Source organism: Zootoca vivipara, chromosome 7 (assembly GCF_963506605.1).
Source record: "Zootoca vivipara chromosome 7, rZooViv1.1, whole genome shotgun sequence".
NCBI classification, from domain to species: Eukaryota; Metazoa; Chordata; class Lepidosauria; order Squamata; family Lacertidae; genus Zootoca; species Zootoca vivipara.
This window is the reverse complement of record NC_083282.1, coordinates 84,644,799-84,667,719: the sequence shown is the minus strand read 5'-3', so window position 1 is coordinate 84,667,719 and position 22,921 is coordinate 84,644,799.

Below are 22,921 nucleotides of genomic sequence, written 5' to 3'. Positions count from 1 at the left end.
TGAAATCTTCATCTTCGTTCTTACGACAGCAAATATGTACTTGACATTTAATTAAATATCCAAATGTCCACCAGATCTATAATAAACCTTTTTCTGAGACCTCTAAATGTCAAGGGAAAGCTCATTTTATATAAAATGTATTGAGTTTCCCCCACCAACCCACTCTCCTTCCTTGCAATGATTCAAGCTCAAAAGAAGATGCAGCTCTTTAAGAATTATTCAGAAACAAACACAGGCATATTTTATCTCCTAAAGCCCTTTTTACAAAGGCTACGAATCAGCTAGCTGCTTGATAGTCTGAAGAGTAGGGCTTCTTTTAATTTATCATACAGGAGTTGAAAACATTCGTTTTGCAGATATGCCAGATTGGCCAAAAATAATTCATGTGCCTCAATGTAGGTTACACAGTAAAAGTTGCAATCGTTGACTCCATTTATTAACTGCATTCCAGCAGATCACAGGCACTGTGGTTTACCCAAAAGTGCATGCTGGGAAAAAGAAGCCAGAAGAGGTTGCAAAACAGCACCCTCTAGTGGTGGCTACACTGGTACTACAGCTAGAAAAACTTCCCTCTCCACAGCACCTCGGCTCACCTTTACAGACTAGGCCGGACTATGCCGAATGGAGGTGGGGACTCGCATGGGTGGGTATGGGGGGGGGTGGAAGGGAAGGAATAGGTCATGGGTCAGGACAGGGTGGGGGGAATCACAGGGATGAATGAGGGGGGGGAGACAGGATATGTCATGGATTGGGATGGGGGGGGGGACACAGAGATGAGCCACAGCAACACGTGGCTGGGCCAGCTAGTGCCAGTATAAATTCTGCTGGTTTAAATTCTGCTGGCCGAGCCAAGATGAAGGGCTTATATCAGTGTATCTCAGCTTCAGCCAAGGCAAGGGACTTATGGCAGTGTAGACCCAGCTGAGCCTAGGAAAGCCCAGGATCTACCAAATCCAAACTCTCTCATATCAGTGGGTCCTGAGTTTGGATTGCACTGTTGGACTTTGATACGGGAGAGACAGACTTAGATTCTCCCCTTCCTTGGCTCCTCTCTACTAGACCTGTCTCTCTCAATTCCTTCCTCTTTTGGACCCCAACATTTCAACCTTGCCTTGCAAATGCCAAACGACACTCTCCTATCACCAGCGTGGAAATCAAATTCAACTGCCAGTCTGTTCAGCTCCTGCAAGAGGTGGGGGGATGACCACCTTGTCATTTGCCTCAGGCAGTAAAATGTCTCGAGCCAATCCTCATTTTGACAGCATGGTAGAAAAGGTTCATAACTGACACTCCATTAATTCCTAGAGAGAGTACCCTCCCCCATATGCCCATATGCCTCCTTGTACCAAATCTATGCATCACTTCACACCAATGTGGAAATGTTCACTCTGACCACCTGTTTAGAGAAGACAGTGGACAGATGGTGCTCAAATGCGGTACCAAGGTGCATCGCTGAAATAGCAAGATCTGTCTCTTTAAGTTGGTAAGCACAATGTAAAAAAACCATTTCAGAAGTGTTCACTGGCCTTCTGTCAACCCATCTGAACTATCATAACATTATGTAGGCTGACATCATGAGATACCTGTGTCATGTCACATCACCTCCCAGCTTCGTTGGGCTCACAATTCCTCCCCCAGTCCCACAAGGACATTTGCTATAAATGCCACTACTTTGAAACACCACGTCACAACAAATACCTGTAATGTGTCCATCACCATTATGGGGTTAGCTGTCACCTGTAGCATCAACATAAATCTAACGACAAACTCTCTTCTCTGTTGACTCGTTTAGAACAGAAATTACAGTCAACAAGATAAAGGAACATCAGCCAACTACTAACTTGGGTCATTAGGGTAGTACTTGGAGCAGGTTACAGTTCTATACAGTGGTACCTCGGTTTAAGAACAGTCCAGTTTAAGAACAGATTTGGTTTACAAACTCTGCAAATCCGGAAATAGTGTCTTGGTTTGAGAACTTTACTTCGGTCTAAGAACTGAATCCGAACAGTGGAAGGGCACCGGTGGTTGGAGGCCTCATTAGGAAAAGCGCACTTCGATTTAAGAACTGTTTCGGTTTAAGAATGGATGTCTGGAACTGATTAAGTTATTAAACTGAGGTACCACTGTATATGAACATCATCTAGAGCAGGGGTTGTCTACCTGGTCCCTACCACCCACTAGTGAGCATTTCAGGATTCTAGGTGCTGAATCCTCCTTCCATCAAGCACTGGTGGGCAGTAAGGAAATTTTACCATTGAGAAAGATGCATTAGTGGGCGGTAGGTATAAAAAGGTTGACTACCCATGATCTAGAGGGTTAGAACAATCTGTGAAGGTTCTGACCATTTCAGAAAATAAGGGGACAAAGCTAAGCCAAATATTCTCCTGTTTCAGTTTTTGGGCACAAACTAACCTTTTCCTCATATGAGATTCCCACAACCAATGAAAAACACTCCCTGTGGATTTTCACATTTTAAAGTTCATTTGGTGCCAATGTTTGCGCTTGCTGCAGAAGAGAGCCATGGCTCAGTGGTAAATAATTGGTGTAATGGCAAAATCTCCAAAATTCAGTCCTTGACATCTCTAGGTAGGGATGGGAAAGACTGCTGTTTTGGAGAGCAGCTGAGATAGACAGGCCAATGGTTTGATTTGCTATAAAGCAGTTTCAGGTGTCTTCTGGTTGCTTCTGCTTACTCCTGAATAATCAGGGATCACACAAGGAATGGAATGATGTCACAGCTACTCAGATGTGTCGGTATTACTGATGAAGGCAAAGAAAAGTTAGGACAATGCAAAAGTACATGTAAACAGTTTTGCACCAAGAAAACCCAGAAGCTTTCTCAACATTACTGATTTTTCTTCTTTTGTTTGAAAGATTGTATGTTGCAGTCCTGCTTTATAATGGAGTCTGACAAGGATGCCTCCGGCTCTGTGATTTTTGTATATATATATCACAAATAAAGCTTACCAATGAAATTAGCAAATATGATATTGATTGGGAATGCAGCAGAATGAATACTAATTCTGAAAGGAAGTGGGATTCATTTATTCATGTCTGGACCCAAAACAGGGGCTAGCCAAAAGTATGATTTTTTTAAAAAAAAAATCAAAAATGTTATGCTCCCTCATAAATCAACTTGATTTAAATATTATAACTTTGATACTCAGTGTTGCCAATGTAAATATGAAGTGTCCATATTAAAATTGAATTGAAAATTATATTCCAAAGGGAGCCACCATTATGATTCACCTCATTGGGGAAATGTTTTCTCCTCCTTTTACTTGTCTACCAATATAATTCCACCAATAATTCACAATAGAAATAGTTATTTGCTTCTTTAAAAAAATGCACCCAAAATTTGGCTCTGATTATTTTTAAAGTGTTCAAAATGCAAGGAGGCAGGTTAATTAGGTTTTTTGACCCGAATAGACTTTTTTAAAAAAATAGTGTCCCCAGTGACTCATTAATTGCCTTCTCAGGGCTTAAAATTGTCTGGAAAGCAAAGTGTTTGATGCTAGGGGCATAGAAATAATGGAAATTTAGTCCAGCATTCTAGGCCTACAAAGATTTAATTCCTGTTCAGTAAAGTATACGCCCTTTTATCTTTTCTTTAGTGATCTAAACATTTTCTAAACTGCTTTCATTTATATTTATACTGAATCAAAATCACACACCTGTATGGCCAAGACATCTGCCTGAATGTTTGAGAATCTTCTGTTCCTGCAAATAATTCTACCCTTCCTTCTTTCCTGACCCTTATGCCTGGAATGACCTCACAAAACACTCGCATGAGGTCAGTTCTCTTCCTTCAAACGCCTTCACCTTTTCTATAAAGCCCTAGGCTGCCAGGCTAACCCCAATTTATTGGGTGTAAGGTCCATAAAATTCAATTCAATTTACTTCTGACTAGACATAGTTAGGATGGTGATGTTGGTCACAACCCAGCTCCCACTGTCATTAAGCTCTGTACTTTAATTAACTGAAAGAAATGCCCATATCTTCACACTCTTTACCCCATCAGAGCACATGCTCTGGGAGATATTGGAAAGAGAGCTCCTTTTCCATTGTGACTCCCTTCCCATTTGTGGAAAGCTCTTTCCAAAAAAATAGCCCACCTGGCACCATCAACACTAACATTTGTTTAGTCCCAGATAAAGTCCTTCCTCTTCTTTACCAGCTGCACTGGCTCCCGGTGGAGTACAGGATCAGGTTTGAGGTGCTGGTTTTGACCTTTAAAGCCCTATGCGGCTTGGGACCCTCGTACCTACGGGACCCCCTCTCCTGGTATGCCCCGTGGAGGACCTTAAGGTCCACAAACAACAATACTCTGGAGATCCCGAGCCATAAGGTGGCTAGATTGGCCTCTACTAGGGCCAGGGCCTTTTCAGTATTGGCCCCAACTTGGTGGAACGCTCTTTCACAGGAGACCAGGGCCCTACGGGATTTGTCATCTTTCTGCAGGGCCTGCAAGACAGAGCTGTTCCGCCTGGCCTTTGGGTTGGACTTAGTCTGACCCCTGTGTTTTCCTCCCTCATGGCTTGGATTCATGGACTACTTAAAATCAGGCTGCATTTTAAATTGTAATACTGTATTTTAATCTGTATTTTAATTAATTGCTTTTTATGTTTTATTGTAATTTTATTGGTGTGAGCCGCCTTGAGCCTGGTTTTGACTGGGGAGGGCGGGGTATAAATAAAAATTTATTATTATTATTATTCTGTGGTTGACACTTGTCTTCTGAATTATCATTGAGCTGGGAGTGTATATATGAATATTCTGGGGAGAGGTGGGGTTACTTTGTTTTAAAGTTGGGTGTGATCATTCCTGTTTTTGGTTACATTGTAATACTGTGTTTAATGCTGTAAGTCACCTTGAAACTATTTTTTAGTATCTAACTAGTTAGAATAAAACATCAGTTCTCCTTCCTCCGCTGTTTTCCTTGTATCAAACTTCAGACCATAAACTCCTTAACCTGGGAAGGGGGAAAATTCCAGTGGTAAATAAGCCAGTGATGAATAAACAAAGCTTCCTGACTTCCTATTTAAGAAAAGGAAGAAAAAACTCAGCTGCTTTGAGCTGGAGGCATTAGTTGATCATATGGTATAGGTTGAAATGCAGGAATGAAAGGAAGACCCTCTCTTCCAGATCCAATGACTGGCATTTTCCATTTGTCCTTTGGGGCCATCCCTGGAGGCAAAACTCTTTGAAAATCTGTGTTGGAGATTTCATGGATGTTATTTCAAGTAACTTGGCTTTATGGGTGATTATAACAGAGGAGTAATAATATTATATAGCCAGTAGGCAGTGGTAATAGGGCCTCTTCAATTCATTCACTCATTCATTGCATTTATATCCCATATTTTTCTCCCCACTCCCATCCCTTTTAATCCTTGTGACATCCCTGTGAGGTAGATTATGCTGAGAGGCAACGACTGGCCCAAGGTCACCCAGTGAGCTTCCACGCTGAGCGGGGATTTGAACCCTGATCTCCCAGGTCTCAGTCTAGCACTCTAAGCACTAGACCACACTGGCTCTCAGTTGCAAGACCATGGAAGTTCCTCTGGTTTGTGGAGAGAGGACTTGGATCTGAGGTCGCGTTCCATGAGGAGGGAGGTTGTCTCACAGCTGAATTGCATTCAGCAAGATTTACTCCACAGGAAGCATTCTGGGGATCATTCTGCATTGCTGCGGGTCTCGTCAGTGGAGCAGCATGCAAAGAAGGAGCCTCATCCATACAAGGTGCCATCTCTTCCTAACCTTTGCCTGCCGCCAGGCTTTCAGCTTTGGAGTGTGTCACCGAAGCTGTATCTCTCACTGAGAGACGGCTCCGAGTGAGCAGAGAAGGGGGGGGGCATGCGTCTGTTGTCTGCCAGCAACAATGCATTGAGATGCAGCTCAAGAGAGCATGGAATCGTTGGCACATGGAAGTACCTGTCCTAAGTGATGGGGAAGCATTGCTATATCGGGAACGTGTAAGCTGTTTTCACCTGTCCGCCTGTCATCTCCATTTCAGAAAACATACAGCATTTTCCCAGATAAGAGAAATCAAAATGGAAGAGGAGGGGGAAAGAACTTGTGTATGTCGCTCAACTTTTTCTGCCTTAGCCTGTTAAGCCACAGTTTCTTATACGGAGTCACTTGAAAGCTGTATTAGAATGCAATCTGGCATCTGAAGTTATCCCTGTGATTAAAACCACCAGGCATGTAAAAAATAGGAGGGAGGGAGGGAGGGAGGGAGGGAGGCTATTTCCCCTATTAATTAGACACATCTTAAGGCAAATAAGGGACTGTGTCATTTTAGGGCATGCATATTTTTTCCTCCTGATCGGCATTAAAATGTAAGGGTTATGTTGGGACGCGGGTGGCGCTGTGGTCTAAACCACTGAGCCTAGGGCTTGCCGATCAGAAGGTCAGCGGTTCGAATCCCCATGACGGGGTGAACTCGGTCCCTGCTCCTGCCAACCTAGCAGTTCAAAAGCACATCGAAGTGCAAGTAGATAAATAGGTCCCGCTCTGGCGGGAAGGTAAACAGTGTTTCCATGCATTGCTCTGGTTCGCCAGAAGTGGCTAATCATGCTGGCCACATGACCCGGAAAAATTGTCTGTGGACAAACATTGGCTCCCTCGGCCAGTAAAGCAAGATGAGTGTCACAACCGCAGAGTCATCCATGACCTAACAGTCAGGGGTCCCTTTACCTTTACCTTTAAGGGTTATGTTGGTTAAGGCTACAATCCCTTACTTGGAAGTAAGTCCCATTGCATGGCTCCCAGGCAAGTGTGACTAGGATGGCAGATTTAGATTTCTGGCAGTGGCCAACACGTAATCTACAATTATTACCTGGCACTTTTGCAACTGCTGCATAATGTTCGTTCCATGAGTGTAAGCAATTGATCTTTCTTTGTGGCAGCACCTACACTTTGGAGCTCCCTGCCCCTTGATGTCAGGCAGGCACCCCAGCTGTGCTGTTTTTCGGTGCTTGTTTAAAACTTCTTGTTTTTGTAAAAAGCAAGCCTGTAAATCCGACATGTGTTTTAAAATGTAAATTTATGTTATAATGTACATTACCCAAATGCTGGTTTTGCAGGGGGAGGGGGAAAAATAAACTAACTTGTTTAAAGCATCTAATTTTATTGGTAATTTTAAGGTGTCCTTTATATGAACTGCTTGGATTTGATGAGTAAGTGGTATATAAATCTGATCAAATAATGCCTGTTTATTTATTTATTTTCTCCACCCTCAGCAGCTCTGTCCAAATGCAACTCCACTCAGGAGGAAAAATGGTAAGGAAGAGGGATGGGCAGGAAATTCAGTTCATTTACTCTTAAAAGGCAATTCTATCAAATTCTCACTTTCCGGAACAATGTGAAAACTAAAACGCAGACATCCTTAGAAATTTGCACTTATCCGATTTTTGCAATGGAGTTCTCCAACCAATGAATGTTTAGAAAATTGAATATATTGCATAAAAGGGTTAGTGAAAATGAACATATTAGTGAAAACAACATCATCAACATTATTATTATTATTATTATTATTATTATTATTAATACCCCACCCATCTGGCTGGGTTTCCCTAGCCACTCTGGGTGGCTTACAGCATATATTAAAAAATAAACATCAGAGTTTAAAAATATCCCGATACAGGGGTGCCTTCACTAGGAATTTTCTCAACCCCCTTCCTATTACAGCCCCCATCAGCACCCAGAGTGTTAGGAGAGTGGCTCACCCCTGTGATACCAACTATCCCAAGCGTAATGTCACCGTCTGTTCATGTGACTCTGGTGCCTTCTGCTGTTAGGGGGAAAAGCCTCTCCTTCTGGTGAGGCAGCTAGAGATAAGTCCAAGAGTGAGCCATCTCCATTGACTTCTCCACCATCTCCAAAGATGCAGAGGCAACAGCACCTGCTCAAACACTGTAAAATCAAACATACATATTGCACTATATTAGGAGAAACTGCTTGCCAAAAAAAAAGAGTGTATTAGTCAAAACTGCAGAAAAATTGTGTGTATTATGAGAAAATTGCTCTAATTTTCATGAGGGTTTTAAATAAATAGATCACGAACTCCTGCAGGAATGTGGAGAATTAATCACCTGTGTCAGCCTTGCAGAAAAGGAAAGTTTTTGGCTGGCGTTTAAAAGTTGGCACAGAAGATACCTGCTGAATCTCCATTGGCAGAATATTCCACAGGACTGGGCTGGTGATACTCAAGGTTCAGTTTCTAGTTGTTGTCAAATGAGCCTCACCAACTCAAGGAATGGCCAATGTAGCTCCTGCAGATGATCTCACCAACGATCAAATCAAATGGTGCCGGCCCTGCCATTAGACAGACAGGCTGAGATCGGCATCAGTCGGCAGGTGCTGGGTGTGTGTGTGAAGTGGTGGTAAAAAGGTGGAGGATACCACCCTGTGTGCTTTGCCCTATTGACCTCTTGTGTTCGAAAAAGATTCAGCTGTACATGGAATTGGGATGAGGGCACTGTGTCCTCTGCCTCAATCATCAAAATGTACTGGGCCTGCCTTCCTGAGCAGTCAGCCAGTCTATTCTCCCTGGCAAGTAAAAAGGTTAGCCGCCCTATATCACATAGGTATTTGATTCCCATCTGTGAAGCACTTATTGCTCAAAAGTGTCAGGTTTATCATGGAGAGACAGTTTACGTGGCCAAATAAACAGCTGTCTGCAAAGAACTGTCCTGAAAACAAAATACCCTGGAGAATAGAGAAATTGGCCATCTCTGATTTCAGGTAAGCTTTGGTGGTAAATGCCAAAGCGGATTCATGATTCATGTCTTCTCTGATGGAATCTAATAATCTTTTGAAGGGGCCATGAGGGTTTGGAGCAGAAATGGGGCAGTTGTAGGGCAAAGGAGAAGGGACTCTGTTGAATGAAGAACAAATCCTTCTTAATGTGCCGGAACTGAAAATGCTGTTGATTTGCTGATATTATGCATGGCAGAACCAGAATTTTATAATGCCCCTGGGAAATGACATCATTTCTATTTCCTTTCCAGGGTTTCTGTGCAAAGGAAATTACACCATTTCCCACAACCATCTGAAATTCTGTTCACGGAGCAGTAACAGCTCAGCTGCCATCTTGCCTTGGCTTCATTAAGAAGAAAAAGTAAAACAGATAGACATCCCTTTGTTGACCTTGTATGTCCTTCGGCTGCTTTTTCTTTGAAATGGAAGTGGCTACTTCTAGGTATGAATAACAGAATATGTAGTTGGCCCCAAGACCGATGCCACTGAAGGGTTACAGAATATATTACAAAGGGCTTCGTGGAGGGAGAAACTCCAGCACAAATGCACTCCAGATGTGGCTGCCCTTGAAGATTGTTTGGAAACATCAACTGGTCCAAAATGCATTAACCAGATTACTGGCCAGGGTTCCATTTAGAACTCACATAACCTCTAAATGACTGAGGCCTCAAATATCTGAAAGAAGATATCCATGCCCTACTTGGGTATTAAGATCTGTATAATGGGTTCTCTTGGTAGTTCTACCACCCTCAGAAGTGCAGGAAATGGCAGCCCTGGAGGGGTCCTTCTCTGTGGCAGCTGCTAAATTGTGCAACTCCCTCCCCAAAGAGGTGGGTCTAGCATCTTCATTGTATCATTTTGTCCTGTGCAGAAGAGATTTCTATGCTTGTATGCTGGAGAGCCAATGGCACCTATAGCAACTCCTCTCCTGTGATGAATAGCAGCTGGGGGGGGGGTGGTTCCAGGGGATTTTTTGTCAGGGACTGAGCCATTGGGGAGAATGCTTAAAGAACCTCTTCTTCTGCAATGGTACTGTTCCTGATTGGGTGCCCCATGAGTGTAATCCCGTAATGCCAAACATTACTAGGGTGATGGGCCCTGGTTGGTCCGATATACAGCAAACCTGTTCATTCATCGCCACACCCACAGAGCATGCCCAGTCCTCATTAGACTGTTTTAAGGGTTTCTTTTCTCTCCCTTAGTTGATTGTGGTTTCGCAAACCTCGTGCTCCCCCCCCCCCCCAATTCTCCTTCTTCTTATATATAAATGGTGCCATTTTGTCTTCACAAGGATCAATCTTTGAGAAATAAGTTCCTTATTCAGAAGATGGCGATGATTCGTTGCAATTCTTCCTCACAAGCTACAAAAAAAAAAATGTCTCGAACAGGCTTATAATTATAAAAGTGTACATGATACGAAACTTAAAATGTACCAAAAAGATAAAAGAACATTAATTGACTGACAGTGCTCATCCTGCGAAGATATTTAGTTAGTTAAACTGAACTTCTAGGTTCAGACGCAGTTTACCTCTGAATACCAGATACTGGGGATGAAGCATAGGAATAGTCTCCATGTGCCGAAGAGCTACCAACACTGCTTTTCAAGTGTGATTTGGAAAGCTCTCTTTTTAACCTTATGGAACTGCTACTGTCTCATCAAGTTTGATTTTCAGGTGTTCCTTTCATGTGCTTTTAATGAGGACACGTTTCTGCGCTTTTTTGTGATGCCATTCTGTGGCTGTTCCCCAAAGTTCTGCAGGTAATCAGTTAATTGAGATCTCAGCTGACACTTATTAGGGGAGTGAAAATATTAGCTCAGAAATTTCACATGCTGTCAAAAAGATAAGTTAATTTAACTGCATGTTACACCAAGTTCATGCAATTTTTCAGGATTTTCAGTTCGGCTCGGAGTGCTAGAAGCCACGAAAGATGGAATGCTTGAGATCCTACAAGCATCCACAGCCCACACAGAAGTGCTAAGAGGCTGTATTTTGTCCTCGACCCATTTGTTGCCCACTCATTGTTCATGAGAAACCTCAACATTTTTGATCTCACTGGTGATGATCTGATGTAGGTTTGGGGTCCCCAAAATGGTGCTCATGGGCTCTCTAAGCCTTCTCTGGTGCCCATAAGATGACCGCTGCAGAAATGTGGAGAACTTAATATAAGATTGGAAAAATAAGAAACCGAGAGACCTCAAAATTGACAGATTGTTCTGTCCCTATGCAGTAGCCATTAGCTGGAAGATGGTATCAGTTTGCATTTCTTAGTGCAGAATGTATTGATCTGATCTGTAGAGATCTTTCCTATTCTACTTAATTCAAGAGGGTTCTGCAAGCTTCTCTGTGTGAAAGAAACAAGCAGAAGGTTCATGATGTTTGGGTTATTCCTTCAGAGAAGCTGAGTACAGCTGGTTTAAACTGGTTCTGTTATCTCTTCAGTTAAAGGCCATGCTGACTATAAAAGTAAGGCAAGAAGGAACTTGAGTTTCACTCTCTTTCTGTCTCTCTTTCCTTCTGGTGTGGTGTTCTGTATACAGTGGTACCACTACTTACGAATTTAATGCGTTCCGAACGTACATTTGTAAGTCAAATCCCATAGGAATGCATTGAGAGAAAAAATTCGTAAGTAGAAGCAACCCTATCTAAAAATTCGTAAGTAGAAAAAATCCTATCTAAACCGCATTCAAGATGGCGGACGGAGCTCCATTCGTAAGTAGAGTTATTCGTAAGTAGAGGTACCACTGTATGGTGTTAAGGTTTTAGACTTATTATAAGTTATTGCAAGTTTATGTTAAGTCTGCTGCAACTGGATTTCTTATGGACAGTGCCAATCCTGAATGTACAGTGGAACCTCAGTTTATGAACACTTCGGTTTATGAATTTTCGGTTTATGAATGCCGCAGACCCATCTGGAATGGTTTAATTCACTTTCCATTGCTTTCGATGGGAAAGTTTGCTTCAGTTTATGAACAGACTTCCGGAACCAATTACACCCATGCTTTGGGTTAAGTACGCTTCAGGTTGAGTACTCCGCGGACCTGTCTGGAACGGATTAATCCACTTTCCATTACTTTCAATGGGAAAGTTCGCTTCAGTTTATGAACGCGTCAGTTTATGAACAGACTTCCGGAACCAATTGTGTTCATAAACCGAGGTACCACTGTATTGGATTTGTGACCATTATGCTCATTTGCCTTCAGTAGCAGTAAAGCTCTGCTGAATGAAATATTAATTGCCTCTGGTCTATTTTGGGGGGAATCCTGCAACATGTTTAAGTTTTTACTCTGCTAACTATACATTAGAGTTCTGCTCTGGATCAATTTTGAGTAGAATTTAATGACAGATGGATCAGATGCTCTTCACACAAATGAGCTAGCCTAGTGGTCTACAAATGGTTTACTGCAAATCCTAAGATTCCTTTGAATCTTACCAAGAATTCTTCAGTGAGAGTAGCTATGAAAAGTGGACAATATTCTTTGAAAGCCAGCTTGCTTACCTCCATTCACCCTTCTCTCTGAAATAAAGGCTAATCTCTCAAACTGTAAGCATTATCATCATGATGAACCATGAAATAAAGAGTGTTTTTCAGGTCTATAATGTTCTATAGACCTAAAGAATGCTGCTAAAGAATATAAGGGTAAAAAAAATTCCATCTGGGGGCTGCTTAATCCCCCTTGAGTGGTGGCTTAAGTCAGTGTTTCTCAACCAGTGTGCCTCCAGATGTTTTGGGACTACAACTCCCATCATTCCTGACCACTGGTCTTGCTAGCTAGGGATGATGGGAGTTAGTGTCCCAAAACATCTGGAGGCACACTGGTTGAGAAACACTGGCTTAAGTAATAGAATTTTGTCATTAAAGTGTGTGTGTGTTTATGTGTAAAGCTGGTTTATTGGGGTTACCATTAGGCTTCCAACTAATAGCTTTTCCCAGTGTGCAGTCAACTTGTATTGAAAATTGGACAGAGCTGCTTTATCTGCAGGGGCAAACCCAGTGCTCATTGAACAAACTAGTTTTCTACAATGTGCCCAGTGGACACTAGTAATCAACCTCTGTTGAGTGCTGAGACCTTACCGGTGAATTTGTTCCATGTCCTTGTTGAAAACAATGGTGGCCACAAGGCTTCCCACACATTAGGAAGGGGAAAATGCATTTGTCTGCATTTTCTTATTCATGATGTATGAAGAAAACAGCAGTATACAGTCCCAGTAAATGGAAGAAGGCAAATATTTGTTGTGTATCTATAGCTGTAGCTGTCTTTCTATACCCTGCCATGCAAATTCAAAAATAAGAATTCTTATCTGCATTTTTATTGATCCATGCAATAACCTTTTCTGCAGATATGTTGAAATATACTGAACTACTCATGAGATCGTCTGCTGCTTTCTGTCAGTATTTTGTATTCATTTTTTGGAAGTGTGAAAAGGGTGTCTTCTTATATGCCTGTGAGACTGAGCTCAGGACATTGAAAAAAAGAAAGAAAAGAAAGGTAGCCTTCTTCCTGGCATTGCCACAGCAGTAAGGAAGTTGTGTTTGATTCTTATTGAAAGGAAACTGATAACTTATTTATACCAATACAATTAGACTAATTAATCTCATTGATTCAATCAGAAGTATTGGGTCAGGGGAACTTAGATCGAGAATCAAGACTAGATCAATGAGATTCATCAAATGCTTCCTCTACTTCCCATAAAACAGCCCCATGGCTTACCAGAAGAGAAATGTTAGCTATAAGCTTCACTTTAAAAAATTTATTATTATTATTATTATTATTATTATTATTATTATTAGACACACCCTCCAAAATGTTCATCCATTTTTGTTTGGGGCCATTGGTTCTTGACTGAGCATGTTGGTATTTTGCCAACCTCATCAATACCTCTCCCTTTTCTATCCCAGAAGTCAGCAGCAACTTCACCAGACAGAGGTAAGTGGCACAGGTAAGTGGTCCCATTCAGCAGTCAGTTATTCTTCCCATACTCAGTTCCAAATGCAGCAGATTGGGTGCATTTCCCAGGAGTCTCAACGGTGGAGAAAGGACACTCACAGTTCTTTCTCCAGCCTCTGCCCTCTTTCCCTCTAGCTGCTAATGATGGAAGATAAGAGGAGGACCATCAGCATTCACAAGAGGAGGCAGGTGAGGAAGTGAGTTAATGGCAGCAGTGTCAGTGGCTCCTCCTCCTTGCTTGTCTCTCTGATGGACCTGAATGGAGAAGATGTCATAGAAATGGCTGCTTGGTCTGGCCACATAGTTCACAGTAATCAATAAGACTTTCATTTACCTTAAGACTCTTCTTCTTTGGCGATCACTAGTAGCCAAGTAAGATTGTCTTCCATGAACACAGTCTTACCACTGAGTCCGTAAGTGACTGTGGAGGCCAGTTCTGGATTCACACATCCTTCCACAGTGGAGACATAGGTTTCCAGATGGGAGCTGAACATGGTGAGCGTTTGCCAAACGTGCCTTTCTATTAGCATGTTTCTCCCTTTTGTCCTGAGTTTGAGCGTCTTCAAAGTCCATGACCCCTTTGCTAGAAGCTATTCTCCAATTGGAGTGCTCGCAGGCCAGGGTTTCCCAATTGTTAGTCTTTTTACTACATCTTTAAAAGATTTGCCTTGAGAGAGTCTTTAAACCATTTTTGTTGACCACCGGCATTATGCTTTCCATTTTCAAATCTGGAATAGAGTAGTTGCTTCGGAAGACAATCAGGCAACCAAACATGACCAGTCCAATGAAGTTGATGTTGAAGAATCATTGCTTCGACACTAGTGATCTTCCAGTAAACTGGCATAGTTCGCCTGTTTTCCCAAGTAATATGTAAAAAAAAATTGGAGACACAGTTGATGGAATCTTGTGAATAGTTGGAGATGGCATTTATAAGTGGTCCATGTTTCACAAGCATGTTTCACAAACTTTAATGCAGCCAGCCTTGTAATTCAGTAGTTTCAAAGTGATCAGGAGTATCATTGAGAGTAAGGAGCTAACGTTAAAGAATTTCTACACATTAGCCTATGATGTAGCCTCACTGCAAATTATGCATGTGCAAAATCTCATTTTGCATTCTGAACAATCAGAAAGATTTCTGGAGGAAACGATGCTTGGGCTTGTTACGCATCCAAGCATTATGAGCTGGACGATATTCATATTCTGAGCTACTTAATTGTGAACTACAGTGACACCTCTGCTTCCAACCCGCAGTGCACTGCTTCTTTTGGTATATTCCCTTCCTATGGCTGCTTCAGTGTATTTCACCCTGATGCGTCAACAGATTATGGGTGACTCTCTGTGACTTTAGTTACCATTAGTTACTGTTCGCAGTAACTCAATCACATGTGCTTGTATGTGCCAATTTGTCCTTTACTGTGTCTCTAGGAAGGACAGAAACAAGCAGAGATGGAAAGGCAATTAAGTAAAAGGAGAAAGGAAGGATTTTGGGCAGCGGCGTAGCGAGCCGCCGCAACCCCCCCCCCCCCGGGGGGGAGCAGTGTCACTACGTAATGACGCATGCATGCTACGTAGAGGGGGATCCCCACCCCGCGACTTCTAAATGGAGCCTAAACGGAGCACCCAGGCTCCAGGTAGATAGCCCACTGGCATGGCGCGGTGCACCAAGTGGGCTTTTTACCAGGAGGCTGGAGGGGCTCGCTTTGGGAGTCGCTGGGTGGGGCACCGACTGTTACCCCTCCATAGTGGAACCCAGGGCAGACTGCCCCCTACGCCCCCTAGCTCCGCCCCTGATTTTGGGTACACTCTTTCTTTAGATACCCCCTGCTGATCACTCACTCACTTAAACTAGGAACAGTCAGTCAGTTTATTTCAGTCCATGGCACTTTCACATGTGTTCATTCATAAATCTGTTGCATCCTGTTTCTGCATTAATCCGACAATAATTCTCCTAATGATTCTGAAAGAATCATCACCCCCTTCGGTAACCTAATAATCAGTGCATTCTTCAGGAGAGAGCCTCCTGCAGATGTAACCTCATCAGAAGGTCCATTCCAAATGATATAGTAATCAGACCTTTGGTGTAGTAGCACCTCCCCTTTGGAATTCCCTCTCATTATATGTCAGACAGGGGCCATCTACAGGTATCTCTATTGTCTTTTCCAAGTCTATTAGAAAGCTTTCTTTTTTTAAGTGGGGAATTAAAATGAAGATTCAAGTGCCTGCGAATTTGAAGAACACCCCGCCCCCGCCCCCCAAAAAATAATACTGTGATTTTTAAATGGATAGTGTAATTCGTGAGTTTTAGAGCTGTGGGCTTGCACACACAGAGAAACACACAAACATTGGCCCAGTGCTCCAACTAGGAGCACATGACCTGGTCACAGCCCCAGATCAGTTTGGGGGCAGCTAATGTTTAATTAGGGTTAGTTTGGTCTGCCATCTTGATTCAGCGTGTAGATGAAGACTGTCTCCTCCACTTCCGGAACCCTCAAGCTGAGTTGAGTGATGTTATCTTGAAAGGCATCTTAATTGGCACAAGTTGGGACCATCACATCAGATTTGGAAAGGTCCACCAAATGACGTGATGATATCATCAGAAGCATACATAGAATCAAAGAATTGGAAGTTTGGACCCATCACACCAAATTGGGTGAAGTCATACCAAAGTCACATCCTGGTCTGCCACCTTGATTCCGGATGGTGCCCAGCAGCCCATACATAGATGAAGACCACTATTTCCAACTTGGGAAACCCTGTCCTAAGTTTGGTGACATTATATCAAGAGGAATCAACATTTGCACAGGTTGAAACCATCCTGCCCAACTGGACAATGATCTCTTCAGAGACAGAGACAAATTGGTGCAGGTTGAAATCATAACACCAAATTTGGTGAAGTCTCACCAAATGGGGTGATGATCTCTTCTGAGGCATACAAACCAACACAATTCAGACCCATTGTTCCAAAAATCGGGAGACATCACCCCCAAATCACATTTCAGTCCACCATCTTGATTCAAAATGGTGCCCAGAATCAAAACATTGATGAAGAGCACTGCCCTCATCTCAGGAACTCTCATTCTGAGTTTGGTGATGATAACCCAAAAGGCATCTGGACCTATAGAGAACAGAGAGACAAACAGATAAACCACTTTCCAAAATATATACAGTCATACCTCGGGTCAAGTACGCTTCAGGTTGAGTACTTTCAGGTTAAGTACTCTGTGGACCCGTATTTTTTTTATAGTATATTACATTGATTATTGCCTTCATTTTATGGATCAATGGTCCCGTTAGACAGCAAAATTCATGTTAAATTGCTGTTTTAGGGGGTATTTTTTATCGTCTGGAATGGATTAATCCACTTTCCATTACTTTCGATGGAAAAGTTCACTTCAGGTTAAGTACACTTCAGGTTAAGTACGGACTTCCGGAACCAATTAAGTACTTAACCTGAGGTACCACTGTAATGAATTGTTGGGTTTTTTCTTTGTTCAATCACAAATTATCTTTGTTTTATTGGAAGCAATTCATAAATCAAATGGAAGAGGTGAAAACACACCACACGCCACATATGCACATTTGGGAAAGACAAAAACCCAATCTGTACTTCAATCAAGGAGGTGTGAATCAGGTCACTTTGTATTGGAATTGCAAAGACTGAATTCATTAGACATCCCTAACTTAAAATCACAGGAGAACCTTCCCAAGCAAAAACATAGACCGCAAACCTACACCCCTTGTTTCATTGTCCAAAGTGTTTATTTTAAAGAAATGGAATAAGTTCCTTTGAAAAAAAATTAGAAGATGGTATATATATTGCAAGGATTATTCCCACTACCCTTCTCCCCCTGAAGGAGAGTTTATGATTAAATATGTTGGGAGAAGTTCTATTTTCACCAGAGTTTTATTAAAAAGCAAACAGTAGGTTCAGGGCTGACAAAAGGAAATATTTCTTCGTGCAAAGTATTCCTAATTTACAGGACAAATTGCCATGAGATGCAGCAGGCTACTCGTTTCAGAAAAGTTAAAATAAATTCATGGAGGGAGAGATCTGTAATTGCACCCAGAGCATGGAATAATGAGGCAAGACTCAGAGACAGGGTAACTAAGGGCCACAACTTTATTTAATCTGCAACAAGAACCTGTATCTGCAGGAAGAAGCTGCAAACAGGCAGAACTCTGCAAACAGGCAGTCTCACTAGGCCTCCCTAGCTATACCCAGCTCTACCTCTCTTTTAAATCAGAACCAGTGAAGGCGGTGAAGGTCCTGTGTGAGTGCCTGGAGGTGGTTGGAGGATGGAAGGCGGCTAACGGATTGAGGTTGAATCCTGACAAGACAAAAGTACTGTTTTGGGGGGACAGGAGGCGGGCAGGTGTGGAGGACTCCCTGGTCCTGAATGGGGTAACTGTGTCCCTGAAGGACCAGGTGCACAGCCTGGGAGTCATTTTGGACTCACAGCTGTCCATGGAGGCACAGGTTAATTCTGTGTCCAGGGCGGCTGTCTACCAGCTCCATCTGGTACGCAGGCTGAGACCCTACCTGCCCGCAGACTGTCTTGCCAGAGTGGTGCATGCTCTAGTTATCTCCCACTTGGACTACTGCAATGTGCTCTATGTGGGGCTACCTTTGAAGGTGACCCGGAAACTGCAATTAACCCAGAATGCAGCAGCTAGACTAGTGACTGGGAGTGGCCACCGGGAACACATAACACCGGTCCTGAGAGATCTACCCTGGCTCCCAGTACGTTTCCAAGCACAATTCAAAGTGTTGATACTGACCTTTAAAGCCCTAAACAGCCTCGGTCCTGTATACCTGAAGGAGCGTCTCCACCCCCATCATTCAGCCCGGACACTGAGATCCAGCACCAAGGGCCTTCTGGCGGTTCCCTCATTGCGAGAAGTGAGGTTACAAGGAACCAGACAGAGGGCCTTCTCGGTAGTGGCACAACGCCCTGTGGAGCACCCTCCCAGCAGATGTCAAGGCAATAAGCAACTATTTTACTTTTAGAAGACAACTGAAGGCAGCCCTGTTTAGGAAAGATTTTAATGTTTGATGCTGTATTGTTTTTAATATTCAGTTGGAAGCTGCCCAGAGTGGCTGGGGAAACCCAGCCAGATGGGCGGGGTATAAATAATAAGTTGTTGTTGTTGTTGTTGTTATTCGGTATGGGTAAACCTGTTCCAAGCACAAACAGAAGAGACCCTTGCTTGCCCGTCCAACTCTTGGTTCAGGGTGTGCCTCCTGACTCCCCATCCCACCCAACCCTTGTGTGGTTTATGTGGGTCTCAGAGGGGTTTCTTTCCCCACCCCATGGGCCCATGGCCCTTTAGGACATGTCTAGGGATCCACCTTTTGCAATAATTGCGCCCTGAGGGTGCTTCTCTTTTCCTGCAATTGTTGCACAGCCCTGCAGTTGTTTGGTGTTCTCAAGTGATAGCTGGCGGTTGGGGATTAGGGAACCAGCGTGCAGCATTGTCAGCCTTGTGATCAGTGCTTTGGGAAGCACCAAGATTTCCGGGTTGGGGGAGACGCCTGCATTTTGCAATCCCAGGGATCTCCAGGCTGGGAGAAACCCTTGCCTGATACCCTGGAAAACCATGGCAAGTCAGAGTAGACAATACCGAGCTAGATGGAATCAGTATAAGGCAACTTCCTATGTTGCTATGGGTTGTCAACAAAAAGAAGTAGGCCAGTTAAAGGGTTTTTAAGAAGCCAGTTCTTTTATCTCTTCTCCAACTCATGCAGTATTTTCAAGGAATCACTCCCAACAAATTTTGACTCTTACGATCTACTATATAACAGGCAGCAAATGGTTTCCTTTATATTTCACCAGTGAAGTTACATCAACCGAACCTCCATGATGGATTGTCCAAACGCATAACCTTCCTAGCATTGAGAAGGCCCACACTACATTTCAAAGGAATATACTTACAGAGATAACTCTGTCATGTCAGCTATTGGCACCATCCTTAGAAAAAGAAAAAGTATTTAATGCACAATCAGGATGGATTTATAAACGGATCGCCTTGTTTGCAGCTTGGGGAAAGAAAAGAAAAGGCACATCACACTCCAGCTAGTGAGAAGCTAAAAGTGCCTGTGAATATGTTAACACCTATAGGAGCAGGATGTGACTCATCACATACATTTGCTGGGTAAGAGCAGAGGGGGGGGGGAATCCCTCTCAATGTCTTAAAAGCCAAGCATATTTTAAACTTTATGTATACATCTCAAAAATGGATAGAGGATGCAAAACAGACGCACACACACCCCTCCATGCAGATCTAGAGCTATAAAAAAGCCGGATTGTTATTTTTTATATGCACAGGTAGCAAGGAACCTAGAAATCTATCATAAACATTGAAGCTTGCATGTAGGACAATGTTGTTCACCTGCCTTCTAAACAGCAAACATCACTGCTGGTCCCTGAGAGGGAGAGGGTTATGGGGCCATTAAACTTAGTAAATTGTACGCGACTGTATTTTACTCAGAGTAGACCCATTGAAATCAATAGAGCCAATTTAGTTAATTTCAAGGGGTCCATTCTAAGTAAACCCAATAGGATGTACTTCTGAATAAGCCCATGCATGAGAACCTCTTCCACAAAAGTGATCTGGCAGCTACTGTATTTTCTTTTCTTGAAATCTTTCATAGTCTGAATGCATGAGCATGGGGACCCCAAAGTGGTAGGGGCTCAGAATGATTTTTTAACAAAGGTTTGGGGGGGGGGAGTCTCTATCCCAAAAAATGAAGTTCTGGTTCTGTACACTCCATTCATGAATTACTTACAGGGAGGAGCCCAACTGTGCTTCTCTTTTATTGCGATGGGCAAGTTTCCTTGCAGTCGCAACAGTGTGGAAACAGCTGGTTTAAGGTCAAGGTGACCTGTTGAGTCTGTCCTCATCAGGCTACACCCTGCTGAAGACGGCAGCTGTTTGAAGTTGTAAGAGTATAGTAAAATGTAACATGAACCTCAGAATACAGCTCCACATAACAAAAAGTTTATATATTGTTGGCTATTTGTGTCACTAGTAAACCAACAAAATTAAAACAAAGTTTTGTTTTTAATTTTGTTATGTCTCACTTCACTTCTGACACTTTTAATACCTACCGCTGATTTTATTTTTATTTTTTATTTCAAGACAATGGTGGCATACTGTGACACATCTCATTCATTTTACATTTTCTTGAAGGGACTATTATTTTGCTCCACACTAAGAGGCTTTCACACACATCACACCATTGACACAGCTTGACACAACATCAGTGGAGTTTTGGTTCTTTTTTATTTTCTGCATTACGTTCTTTCTACACTGGCAACCAGTCGAACAGCAAATTTTTGCTTCTGAATAAGATTTAATCAAAGATTCTCTCAATCATTTTAGGCATACACACACTAGTCTTCCTTCAAGTTGTTAAGGGTATGTGCTTTCTCCCTTTTTGAAATCTTCACCACAACCCTGTGAGGTATGTTATGCTCTGAGGCAGACTGATTACCCAAGGCACATAGAGAGCTTTATGTCTGAATAGAACCAATGTCTCCCTAGTCTTAGAACACAGCTCTAATTTCATATGCTACATTGTCTGGCCAATATCCAATACAACTGTTCCATTAGTGCAAAGATTTATGCTCGCACAATAGAACTCCGCCCCCTCCGCTCTGCTTTGCCCCTCCCATACACCCTGCACCTCCCCCAAATGTGATTTTGGGGAGAAATCCAGAACAGATTTAGGGGGGGTGCGTGGAGAGATGGGAAGCACCATTGTGTAAATCATTGTGTTAATGGAACAAATTACCTAGCACTACATTGGATGCAATGCTCCATCTAGTTTCATCTTCCATTTGAAGGTGCCACATTCAATGAAGCTGAACACATACTGTTGTATATCTTCAGGACTGTGTTATTTTATGGAATGTAAGGGTTTTGTTTATTCCTTCTTATCTTACTTGGTTCTGTTGCAAACTGCCCTGTGACTTGTATGTGAAACATCGAAATAAATTATGGTGTTGATGGTGATTTATAAATTTAGATGCTATATCATAGAATTGTAGAGTTGGAAGGGACCCTGAGCATCATCTAGTCCAACCCTCTGCAATGCAGGAAACTCAACTAGATCATACAAGACAGATGGCCATCCAACCTCTGCTTGGAAACCTCCAAGGAAGGAGAGGCCACACCCTATAAAAGAAGTTCTCTAAGCACTATATTTCCTCGTTTCAATGGATCTTACATACTTTTGTTATTGTCCTCTGATCCATGGGGGAAATTCTTGACATTTATATACTGAAAATATCCACCCCTCCTGCAATACGGAAGACTATTTCACTCATTTGGCATGTTCCACCTTCTTGAGCAATCTAACAAATTGTGCTTTCTTTCTTTTTTCCTCCAGCATGCAAAACTTGGCAAACCACTCCAGCAAGGTCAGATGTCAAATCAACAGTATCAAATTATGATGTGATTTCAAAGTGGTTTGGACAGCTAGTCAAATTTGTTTTAATTGAGTCTCATAGCATCGAGTAAATCTCTGAAAGCAAGTCAGCGAACCCATGCAGGGAGATCATTAAAGCAAACTATAATGATCACATTCTAAAAAAGGTGACACATGCAGATTTATTTATTTATTTGTAATTATTGTTCTTGGACGTCAGGATAGGTAAATGCAAATTTTCATGCAACTGAGGGAGAAGTTAGGAAACAAGCATTCAACAATGGTGTCATTAGTATAAAAAATGATGTCTGGCAAGAAACAGCATTGTCCAAGAGGCAGATAGTGAGTTTGTTGACTGACCTCTGCTGCTTGCTAATATGTTTTATTCTTTCTTAATAAAAGACCATCTCTTACGTAAGACACCACATTAAAAAAAAACTGTTGACCACTTAGATCTTTCCAAACAAGCAAGCCCTGTTCTCACTTGCCACTGAGCATGCAGTTCACTTCAACATAATAATCCATCTTCTCACAAATCTGAAGCTTCCAGGGTTGAGATGCATGAAAGCAAGACAAAGTTCTCATAAGTCAAGGAGCAAATCCTTCTTCCTTCATTTGCCCTTGGCCTGTGTAAAGTGTCTGGCTGTTATGTTGACATACACATCATAGCTCTATAGCACTCGAATAACAATTCAACATTCATAGCTTCCCCAAAGAACCCTCGGAACTGTAGCTTGTTAAGGATGCTGACCTCACAGAGCTACATTTCTTTGTTCTTGTTG